The sequence below is a fragment of the Octodon degus genome, unplaced genomic scaffold, assembly GCF_000260255.1.
Source record: "Octodon degus isolate 3935 unplaced genomic scaffold, OctDeg1.0 scaffold00563, whole genome shotgun sequence".
Lineage (NCBI taxonomy): Eukaryota > Metazoa > Chordata > Mammalia > Rodentia > Octodontidae > Octodon > Octodon degus.
In genome coordinates, this window is record NW_004525139.1 from 77,980 (window position 1) to 90,485 (window position 12,506).

The 12,506-nt window shown below is 44.7% G+C and overlaps 1 pseudogene; it reads left to right on the forward strand.

Moving 5' to 3' along the window:
• Positions 1 to 5,885: 5,885 nt before the first annotated feature.
• Positions 5,886 to 7,005, forward strand: LOC105741356 (annotated as a pseudogene).
• The last annotated feature ends 5,501 nt before the right edge of the window (positions 7,006 to 12,506 follow it).

A 12,506-nucleotide genomic window follows, 5' to 3' on the forward strand; every position in this document is an offset into this window, starting at 1 on the left:
GAGCCTTCTGGGACTTGTAGTCCGTCCATCCTCACAAGGCACCTCTGGTGCAGATAATGGCTCTGGTGTGCTCAGGGGCGCTAGTGGGGGTGGGGGTGGGGGTGGGGAACAATGCAGTGCTAAGTTTCAAAGTAGTAAAGAGAAGTGAGTCATCACATACAAGGAAGCCTCTGTGTTTCCTTGGGCATTTCCGTTAAGTTTTCATTAGAGACCATGGAGACCAAAAGATGAGATAAAATATTTAAGTTGTGAAAGAAACTAAGAGTATGAGCCAAAGTTTATTGTTTGGCAAAACTGACAAGAATGGAGGAGAAATTAAGACCATAACACCTAAAAAGCAGTAGAGGGACGTCATTCACAGTGGGCTTGCCTTAAGGCAGCTGAAGGAGGTCAAATGCAGGCTAAAATAAATTACACTAGACAGCAACTCAAAGCCATGAAGAAATACCACTGAATAAATAGACCATATAGGTGATTATAAATGTTGGCACTATTGGTTAGTAGGTTTATAATTCCTCTTCATTCCCTCCTATAATTTACTCCTCCCTCCTTTTTTTTTTTTTTTTTCTTTTAAACACCAATGAATAAACCTTTTCTTTTTCGCAGAACTGGGGATAGAGCTCAGGCCCTTGCACTTGCCAGGCAAGTGCTTATTCTACTGAACTATCTTTTCAGCCCCTAACAGCAATGAAAAAATCATTACTTATAATCCTGTGTGAATATGCACACAATATATAAACTTCTAATCTAGAACAATAACAACATAATGTTAGAGGATACATATAGATATGAACACAATTTTTGTAAACTTTAGACTTTAATATTTTTATTATTAAAACGAGGCTTTTCTGTTTAAGATGTTGACTTTAACCCATGTAACCAAAGAGAAAATATAGAAAAACATACATACAAAGAAAAACCTAATCAACATGAACACAAAAATGGTCACTAAAGGCAAAATGACAGTTTCATGGAATCGCTAGAGGATGAAGAAGACAAATTTAAAAAATGGTTAGCAGCATATGTTTTCTAACATTTACCTAATAAAAGTCTTCTTTTTGAAAAAGAGAATGGTACATTGGTTAAAAAAACCAGATGATCTGCTAATATAGGGTAGTCATTTCAGAGAAGCAAACTAAGCAACTAATATGAAAAGCATGGGAAAAGGAATTCTGTCCAACAATCACCACAAATGAGTAGAGGAGACTGTAACTGTATTATAGATGCTAAGTCAAAGCCATTACAAGAGGCTGGTGAGATGGTTCAGTGGTCTAAAGCACCTACTTAGAACAAGCTAAGCTTAAGCGAAGCACAGGGACCGCAGTTCAATCCCCCAGCACCACATGCCAGCCAGCCCCGCCCCCTGGTGGGCTGAGCTGGCCACACACACGCAAATAAATAAATAAATGTTTTTTTTTTAAAAAAAGGTCTCTGGACCTTAAAAAAAAAAAAAAAAAAAGCCATTACAAGAGAAACTGTCAGAAAAAAATGAAGGCCAAAGACATAGTTCCTAGAAAGCATCTACTTGCTAACTGGCACACTAATGTAAAAACAGTGGGAGAAGTGAAGGGAAAAAGAGAGTATTGTAGAGTTGTAGTTACAGAGACTTCAATAATCCACTCTCAATGTTGGACTAACCAAGTATAAATAGGATTGCAATGGAAATCCAGGACTTGGACAGCACTGTTGGTGCATTAGTTGATACACTGTGTCAACTTGACTGAATTAGCTCTGGCAGATCTCAGCTTGCAGATCTCAGCGTGGGGGACTAGCCCTGCAGGTGGGCAGGGCACAGGAATTGAGAAAGGCAGGAAGCTGCCCTGCCTGCTTTCCTGCTGCCCCGCCCTGCTTCCGTGGAGAAGTCCCAGTCTTCCGAGGAGCTTGGTCTTCACAGCCCCACCACTTTGGAGGAGCTCCACGTGGAGCGCAGTCAGCGCAGAAGGAAGAGAGAGGCTTGATGGCAGCTGCTGCTCCTCCTCTGCTCTTCATTGTTTTCTGCCGCGTGAACTGCTGTCGTTTGCCTTGGGGCCAGCGGAATATGGACTGAACCCTCTAGTAACTGTGAGCTAAATAAACCTTTCCTTCCTTCATTTTGAGTGTCTGGGAGTAAAAAGTAACTAAAACAGTTGGTCACTGGGGCCTAACACACAGATGGAGAACATGCCACCCAGCAACTGCAGGGCGCTCCGCTTCCTCAGGTGCAAATGGAACATTCTCTAGGACAGACCAAGCAGTAATCCAAAAGCAATCTCAATCCACTGTTAAAAATTGGACTCCTATAAAATTATTTTGTGCCCTCATGGAAGAAGTATGAAACCACAGAAGGAAAACGGACAGCTAAGTGGAAACTAACCAGCATATTCTGAAATACCCAATGGGTCAAAGAATAGGAAATAACTTGGGAAGGACGGCAAGGAAAGCACTGTGTACGGAAACATGGAACATACAGCAACAGCAGAAATCAGAGGGAAGATGCACAACTGCCCGAACTTGCATTAAAAATAACAAGGTCTAAAGACAAAAACTGAACTGTAGAACATAGCAAACTAGAAAACTAAAAACATGCCAAATCCAAAAGTAGCCGAGGGAAAAAGATGAAAGAACAGAGACAAAGAAAGCTTTGTGTGGTAACCCTGACAGGAAGAGGAGCCGAGAGGATGGCACGCTCACGGACAGTCTGGGCAATTTAGCATGGACTTGTCTCAGCACGGGTGTGTGTGGGTGCAGGGATGCAGTTCAGTGCTTCCAGGATTCACACCCACCCCCCCACACACACACACACCCACACACACGTTCATGTGCACACAGTGAGAATACTGGGTAGGAACACAATACATAAAATACATGAAACTAAAATTGGTTGATGATAAATATCCACAACACTGATCAACCTATTGCTAGGTGGGATATGAAGAGGGAAGATAAGAAAGATTTGAGAGAGCATGTTACTGCAGAATTTTAGAAAATAAAAAATAATTGAGAGAGTGTTTTAAACAATTCTATAGTTAAAATGGAGAAATTTCTGGGGACACATAACTTACTTAAACAGAAGTAGTAAGGACTAGGACCTCTGAGCAGATCTCACAGTACTAAGGAGACTGTCAACAGTAAGACAGTGGACCAACACAGAAAAGCCCAGGGCCACTGGGCTTCACTGGAGAAGTAACCAATCATTGACAGCAGAACTAAACCAAATACTTCCCAAGCTTTACCAAAAATAAATACAGGCAAGCACTTGGTCTAATTCCAAGAACACACAAGTATACTATAAGAAAAAAGTAGGAAGAGGAGAAGGAGAACAAGGAGAAAGAGAAGAACAAGGAGGAGAAGAAACAAACCTCTACCCTTGAGGAATTCTGACACAAACATCTTTAACAAAATACTGGCAAACTGACTGTAACTGTATATCAAAAATTAGGGCTAGGGATGCTGCTGAGTGAGGGATGATTAGCTAGCCCTCCCCAGCCTCTGGGAACTGTCCCCAGTACTGCAACTACACTTACACACATGTGTGTCTGACATGGGAAAGAAAGCTAAATAACTGCCATTTTGTGTTCTAGTGTCATTTTAAAGCTTGAGTTTCTGTTTACTTAAGTTTGCTTTTTATAACTGTTGCTTCTTATAGTACCTCGAGCCAAAACGTCGAACACCTGTGTCCCTAGTCACACGCTAAGCCCATGCATTGTAATGTCTCTGAAGCTGCGCTAAATCTCATCAGCACCACCACCCTAGACCTGGAAGTAGAACTGCATAAGCATCCCCCCTCCTTCCCTTCGGGGTCAGTGCTCGCTCATGTACTGGCTGCCCACCACCGGCCCCCAGTACATTTGCTTATTTCTACATCTACCCTCTGTTGGGGGGTTCAAATAAGAACACTTGTTTGTGGCAATATTTGGAGGCCCAAGCCAGATCCCTGTGGACAGCCCACTGACTCAGATTCTGAATCTGTGACCTAGGAGACCACTGGTGCCTTGGCTGAATGCAGTCGGTCACCTAGGCCACAGACTATGGAGAAGGATCAAGGGTCAAGCTCCACGGAGCAAGACAGTCAAGGCTGCCCGGCCAGGCATTATAAGATTTGTTTTAGCCTTTGCCTTCTCCAGGGACCTTCTCTGCCAGGACTGGGAATTGTGCAATTTGTGGCCCTGACCTCTAGACATGGGGGGCATTTGTCCTGACCCACCCAGGTCATGGATTGGGAGGTTGTGGGAGCCCCGTCACCGAGTCTAGCAGCCCTGTTTGTTAAAAATAATAAAAAAAAGAAAACATTAAAAAAAAAAAGGTGTTTGGTTTTCCCAACACGAGAATTACCTATTTTTCATAGTTTTTCTTCTGAGTTTTGTTCTCTGCATGGTTGTTTGTGTGGTTGCCCTGCCCTGTGCCCGTGATTTCAGGTGTCAGCCACCACCATTCTTGCTACCTTCAGGATCGTGAGCATCAGACTCCTTCTGGGCTTGCCTGGACCTTTCTTCACTGTCACTTTACCTGAGACCCTGATAAAGATCAATTGGCAAAAGCAGTGGCCAGCTTCACAGCTGTCTCCAGCCTGGCGCGCTGGGGATGTCTGTGTGGATTTCTGGTGAAACGGGCTTGGAGGGACGAGGTAGGAGACATGTGATCTAACTACAATCCAACTCAGATTCTCGGTATGGGGACCACGCCCTCGAAGCCCACTGCATTAGGATATATGCTCAATAGCTTCGATTCAAAATGGTTATGCGGTGAGATAAAGCCAGGGAGGCTGACAACATTGTGTGAAAGGCAGTGGCCATCTTTTGGTGCTGTGTGGCCAGCAGAGGAGACTGTAGAGCCTCAGACAACTGTGCAAATTGGGAATGTGGTTACAGGCAAGCCCAGCCACCTGTGTCCTTATATTGACTCTTGGTTACCTGCAGTTTCACCCCTTCCCCGTTGGTTCTGAACGTATAAATGGGGGTGTCCTGAGTGTGTCCTCATTTGAAAGGGAAAAGACCCCTCTGAAAAGTCACCACTGGGAGTCCTACCCTCTGTCCCAGAGGAGGGTGACCTCCCTTGCCATGCCCTCACTGTCTGCTGCTCCACCACTCTATCCAGCGACAGACAGGACCAGACTCCACCTCTGCGGACACAATATCTACTTGTCCTGCACAGGCTCACCCCACCCCTACGTGCCAGGGGCTGGCCTGATCTGTAATGGTTTATGTCCCTTTTGCACTAGTGACCTACATAATCAAAAATCCCAAACCCACCTTCTATCACATGAGCTGAGAGAAATGGTCTTTATTTCCTGGGCTGGGGAGATAGCTCAGAGGTCTAAGCGCCTGCCTGGCAAGCGCGAGTACCTGTGTTCAATCCCCGGTACCGCATGCTATGCTGGCCCTGTGCAGAGCTGGCCACTGAACCCAGGGGTGGTGTCACACACCTGTAATCTCGGCACTGGGGAAACTGGAACAGGAAGATCACTAAGAGTCTGAGCTGTGTAGTGAGACCCTGAATCAAATACATAAATGGATAAAAGATTTTTAAAATCTATGTAAAAAAATGTAGAAAGGCTTTCACCTCACCTCAGAGTTAGAAATGCTAAAGAGACGATCTTGAGCCCACACTCTGGGGAGAAAGTGGGCCCTGAACTGCAATACCACTCAGCCTGTGATGTACTTAGCGCCCAAACTGTCTTGGTTTGACAGTCTTGTGCAAGTCACCTCTGGTGTTACGTGTGCAACTGAAAAGAATGTTTGTCTGTGTGAACATGTGTGCTTATTGCACCTAGGAATTTGACACAAGTCAGACATTGCCTATTCTGAGACTCTACACTGCAAAATATAATGAATCAAAAGGTTTTTTTTCTTTGAAATTGCTTAAGTATCCTTTCTACATCATAAAAATCACCGGCAGGCCACATTCAGTGAACACGGGAGCAAGAGGGCTATTCTGGGCAGGCCACTTCGGTGAGTGAAAGTCTTCAGAGGAAACTGCAAAGAAGCAGGCCATGAAACAGACCACACTGCAGATGCAGAAGGCCCTTGCAGAAGACTCCGCATGAGATTCCACTCATGGGGAGATGCAGAAAAAAAGAAAGGAAGAATGTAATCCCAAATTATTTTGGGAGCAGATGGAAAGCCTAAGTATATCTGCAGCTTGCTAAAAGCAGTTGAGATCAGAGAAAAGGAACAGGATAAAATAATGAAAAAGAAAATACAGAGAACAAGAAATGGAAAAAGAACTTGATGATGAGGCATTTGTGACATCTGCGTATTTTTTTAAAAAATGCAAGAAAGAGCTGAAAAAGAAGAAAGAGAAGGACAGGCTGCTGCACGAGAAGAATGTTTACATGTAACCAAGCAAAAATATTTCAGGGGATTTTATAGACAACTATGAAATCAAGCAGTTGGTGAGGAAGAAGTACCAAAATGCAGCTTGCATGAAGCTAGTTCCAGAATAAAGGAAGAGAAATCAAGAGGTTCCTCAGATGAAGTAAAGTCAGAGAACAGAATACCACAGGAGAAATGTATTACCCAAACTCCTGTGACTGAGAAGGAAAACCCAGATGCAGTGATTTGATACTAACAGTGGAGATGACAAAATGGAAGAAAACAAACTGGACTGTAGAAGGGCGAGGGGCCAGAGACCTCCAGGACTTATTCCAAGCATCTCAAGAACCAGACTCACTCAAGATCATCTGGTGAAGAAAGGGAGCTTAGTACCAAATGCCACACCAAAAGTTCCAAGTGCTGAGGGTGTGAGAAAGGGGGAGATCAACACCAAGGAAGGCAGTGCAGAGACCAGGAGGACTATGACACTGACCGTGAGCACAGAAAAGCGAAGGATTCTCAGAAGCCCAGAGAAAGCCAGTCACAGAGATCCCACTGGAAGAGCCATGAACAGGAAGATGATCCAAGGAGAGATTAGAGAGAAAGAAATGACAGAGAACCGAAAAGAGAGAAATACTCAACAGAACAAGAAAGAGATAGACAACAAGATTATCACAACCTCTCCTACTCTGTAAGAGATCAGACAGCACTGTAGTGTTAATAAAGAGAAGGATAGGCTGCTGCATGAGAAGAGCGTTTGCATGTAACCAAGCAAAAAGGTCTCAGGGGATTTTATAGACAACTATGAAATCAAGCAGTTGGTGAGGAAGAAGTACCAAAGGGTGAGATCCTGGGACCAGGACTGCCTAGACCAGGTAACAGACTAAACTGGAGCTCCCACTCTGTAACTCAAAGCTGGCTGACTAGGCATGCACCATGCCAGGGCCTCATTTGCCCCATCTGTGGTAAGCAGAGAGCATCAGCCAGCTCACACCTAGATGTGTGTCAGCTGTCAGTGTTGAAAATGTGACGTTCCCCGCTTCCAACAAGTAAAAACCAATGTGAAACCATGCAAACCAGACCAGCCACAATCGGAGTCCTTCCACCAAAGAAGTTGTGCTGCATTGCGGTCACCTGGGCCTTTTTCCAGACACCATCGTATCACCTCTTGGTGGCCTCCTGCATTGTGGTGCTGTGAGCCTGCTTATCCTGGCCATGGGGCTTCAGCGCTGTGCTTTGTCCCTGCAGTGTGGTATCATGGAGGATCGAGGGAAAAGTGAATGTGCTTGTGAGGCAGTGCGTTCAGCATATAAGAATTCCACACACGTCCAGGTCTAAGTGCTTTGGAGTTTTTCTTTGAAGGAGAGAGGTTAGGGTAAGACCAAGCCATTAGAGCAGAGAGTATTCATTGCATTAGGTGGGATCTGAGGAAAATTCTGATCCCTTCTGGCTTCTCAGAAAAAGTGGCACAGGGCTTGGGAGTTAGCTCAGTAGAATGGGTGCTTGCCGGGCAAGAAAAAGTGAGCAGGGTAAGAACAGGATAAGCCCCACTGATGGGGCAGACCAAGAGATGAGATCTCCATCCAGGTAGGCTGGGGAGGAGGACCATTGTCTCAGCTGAGGAAAGAGCCCGAGATCTAAGGGAGTTCCTCAAATCCCTTGGAATAGAGTCCTGCACCCAGCTATCCTGAAACAGGAGTTGAGTGGAAAGAGCAGAAGGAAACGTGGACACTTGCAGCCCAAGAGAAAGTGCTTTTGCTCTCTGGATATTTGGGCATAAATGAGGGCTTTTTCAGGAAGAAATGACAGAATGCCCCCTACAGCGCCTGTGTTAAGGCCAAGGTACTGTGGATAATGACTTTTGGGTTAAATATAGCACAGAAAGTCCACTCAGGTGACACCACCAGCCCCCAAGGACAGGTGTACTCTATGGAGAGTTCTGAGAAGTGTGAGCAACTTCCTATGGACAAGAGTAGAGAGGGTGGGCCGGCATGAAGCTGAGCGACACAGTGCCTTCCTGGAAAACACAAGGATCTGTGTTCAAGTCTTGGTAACAAAAAAAAGAAGGAGGAGGAGGGGGAGGGGGAGGGGAGGAGAAGGAAGAGGGGGACGGGGAGGAGGAGGAGGAAGAGGAAGAGGAAGAAGAAAAGAAGAAAAGAAGAAGAAGAAGAAGAAGAAGAAGAAGAAGAAGAAGAAGAAGAAGAAGAAGAAGAAGAAGAAAGAAGAAGAAGAAGAAGAAGAAGAAGAAGAAGAAGAAGAAGAAGAAGAAGAAGAAGACGACAGTGGTCAGGCTGAGCTATGAGGTTGAGCCCAGACTTTTGCTACACAGTGTTGAACAGATGAGAGAGTGGTCTGAAACCTTTGTGAATTTGCAATTAGTAGAACGTGCTAACTGGTCATGATTTCAGAGGAAGAAAAGACTGTGATGCCTCTCAGCAGTCCCCTTTGGTGACTTGGTTTTGGAAGATGTTACAGGGCTGTTGTATGGGACACTCCTGCCTGGGAGCTTGATCCAGGCTGCAGTCCTTGTCCTCTAGTGCAGTCTCTTTGTCGTGTGCTGCCTGGTTCTGTGGAGCAGATGGTCCCAGACACGGTCCCTGTGGTTCACAACCTGGCTGGGAGATGGTCCTGGAGCACATCTGCTAATTCCCTGTGGCTGTGAGTGGCTGTGGGTTGGCCAGGCCTAGAAATCGCTGTTAGTGACACTTCCTGTGCCCAGCCTGCTCACCTCCCCTTGTCCCTCGATAAAGTACTGTTGCTGACCCTCACGTAGCCCACTGAGTTTTCCTGAATGTCTTTTATAATTTTTCTCAAGGGTGACTTGCCTTCCCAGGTGTTAGTTCCCCAGGGGAAGGACAAAGAAAACAGTGACCTTGGGGCCGGGGAGATGGCTCAGTAGAATAGGTGCTTCCCTGGCAAGTGCAAGGGTCTGAGTTCAATCCCCAGCTCTGGAAAAGAAAGAAAGAAAGAAAGAAAGAAAGAAAGAAAGAAAGAAAGAAAGAAAGAAAGAAAGAAAGAAAGAAAGAAAGAAAACAGTGACCTCTGTGGAATGTTCAATAATAGTATTTTAATCTCCTAAAAGATATGTCCCCATGAAGGCATTTATTGGTATTAAGCAATCATGAAAGCTTTTTTTTTTTGTAATGGGAATTCAGAAGTTTTCTTATTTAATTATCATAGAATCCCAGTTTCTTAAGGGCTGGCCAGGTAGCTCAGTGGATTAAACCACCTAAGTAAGCAGACATGGAGACCGGGGTTTGATCACCAGCATGCCCTGCCCCAGGGGCACACTGAGAAGGCGATTGAGACTGGACATGGCAGTGAGGGCCTGTAATCCCAGCACTTGGGAGGCTGAAAACAGGACGATCACTATGAGTCCGATCTATGTAGTAACACCCTGTAGAAAATATACTAAATACATTAAGAAAAAAAAAAGAATCCCAGTTTCTTGGCTAAGATCAAGTGTACCTTCTTATTTTATTCTTCAACTTGGGTTTATTATAATATTATTAATGTCATTATTATTAAATTTTTTCACATCAGTAAACTTTGTGCCTCAGGCTTTGCAGGAAGGCACTGTGCCACTTAGCTACATCCCCAGCCCTATTTCATAAAATAACTTAGTCACCAAAGATACTTTGGGAGCTGATGAGACTCGTCAGCAGACTAACGTGCCTGCTTAGGCAAGCTTAGGCGAAAGTGTAAGGAATGCAGGTTCAATCCCCAGTACCATGTCTCATGCCAGCCCTGTGGTATGCCTGCAATCCCAGCACTGGGGAGGCTGAAAGCAAGAGGATCACCCCAAGTCCAGGCTGAATAGTGACACTGTCTAACAATGAAATACAAAAAAAAAAAAAAAAAAAAAAAAACTTTAAAAAGGAAGTACTACAGCTGGTCTGATAGCGCAGTGGATTAAAGCACCTGCTTAGGCAGACACAGGGGCCTCGAGTTCAATTCCCAGCTTGTCATGTCAGCCCTGCCCCCCCCCCAGGGAAGGCTGAGATGGTCATTGAGACTGGGTGTGGTGGCACCTTCCTATAATCCTAGTGCTTGGGAGACTGAAAGCAGGAGGATCACTATGAATCTAATCTTTGTAGAGAGACCCTGTACTAAATACATTTTTAAAAAAAAAGAAAGAAATACTTTGTATCAGGTGTGGTATAGAAAGTTTTTAAAAAACTATCAAGTTTTTATGATGTTTTTAATCATTACGGGGAATAGTGATTAATACATTGTGTCAACTTGAGAAGTTTAATTAAGTGACTCGAGAGAGAACTAGGATTCTTCCTTTGTAAACATCCTTATCCTGTGCAAGAGAGTGAGTCCTACACCCTCGGTCCCAGGGTAGCTTATTTATAATATAAGGAGGGGAGAGAGGCTGGCTAGATGCTGCAGCTCCAGCCCTTCCCTTTGCTCTTTGCTGTTTTCTGCTGCCATGACCTGCTGCCCTCTGCCATGTGCCACTCTGCCTTGGAGCCAGCCAAGTATAGACTAAAATCTCCACAAACTGGGAGCTAAATAAACTTTTCCTTCCCGCATTTTGAGCATCAAGTATTGATCCCAGTAATGAGTAAAAAGTAGCCAACACAGAATTTGGTACCAGGAGTGGGTGCGTTGCTATGCCTACCTGACCATATAGTTCAAGAACTTTTGGAAATATCTTACGGGAAGAGATAAGACAGGTTTAGAGATTTCACATACTAGAGAAGAGCTAGAATGGTTTTGCCTCTTCTTTATGAGAGATTCTGGTCAGAACTCAGAAGACCAGAATGCTAATCGAAATCCTGCCTACAAAGTCCAGGTGGTGAGGTTTCTCCTGGGGAAAAAGGACTGAATTGGTTGTGGGGCTCCAGACGATTTGTGTTATGGGTCAGTAGAAAGTTTGTCTGAGTTTTGCAAGTCTCCTGAGACTAAAATTGTTACTTTTTGCAAAAGAAATTTCATGATAGTCAAATATTGAGGCAGCAGCATGGCTGTTCTTAGGGGCTTTTGGCCAGACTTATGTTAAAAATCAAGAGCAAAGAGCCTGGCAGGATGATTAAAAATGGGAGTTTGGCCAGACAAAAAGCTCCAATAAAGCTGTGGCATGCAAAGATAGAACTGAGAGGATCTCCATTGCTGAAAAGAAACAACTGTAAAAAAGATGTCCTGAGGGGCTGGGGTGATGGCTCAGTAGACTAAGCATGCAAGGGCCTGAGTTCAATCCCCAGTTCTGGAAAAAAAAAAAAAAAAGATGTCCTGAGGACATCACAGGAGGTGGCAGGTTCTTGACCTTTGCAGCCTCAAAATCACAGGGGTGAGGGACTTTGCTCTGAAGAAAAAGCTGCAGAGCCCCATGTCCCAGAATGGAGGCAGCAGCATAGCAGGTTCCAAAATAGAGGCAGTGGCCACAGCAGATTGCAGAATGGTGCCAGCATAGATAATTTGTTTCTCAAAATCAGAATCAGTGTTCAGCAATCCAGGTACTTGACCCCTACAGCCAAAGAAAAAAGGAAAAAGCCTGGCTACTGCTCCAGCTGGCAGCAGCCCTTGGCATCATTCATGTGGCCTTGGTTTTAGGTGCATGCAGAACTCAAGAGTTCTGAGGTTAAGAAAGCTTCCACCCAGATTTCGTAAGGCCTGGGAGGCCAGGCAATGTGTCCCTGAGAGGGCAGTGCATAAAGCTGTGAGTGAAAATCCTGTTCAATAAAAACCTCAGAAGTTAAAAAAAAAAAAAAAAAGCCAAAAATAGATTGTCTAAGGAGAGCTACAAGGGGAAAGCAAAGCCAGCCCCTCTCTGCAAACACCATGGGAGCCACCAGCAAAAGTGCCATAGGGGTAAAACTATAGCAGGCTTTTACAGCTCACAACCCGTTACAGGTTACATCGGTTATTCTACATGGAACTACAGGACTTGATGTTCGCCCTTCTACACTTTGGACTTATTTTGGTTCCAATTGTTCGTATCCAGCTGTATTTATGTTTTGCAATGGTAATGTTCATCTTGTGCCTTTAAATGCTGAGAGTGTTTAACTTTTCATTTCTACAGGGGCTCACAACTAAGAGTTTGCCTTAGATCTTGGAGGCTTGGGACTTGGACTTTTCAGCATTGCTGAAACTGTTAGGACTTGGGCAACTCTTAGAGATGGACTAGAATGGCTGCTGCACAAAGGGATGTGCATGAGTCTTTGGGGGAGAGAGTGCCCAGGGTCAAAATGTCATAGTTCTAATGTACTA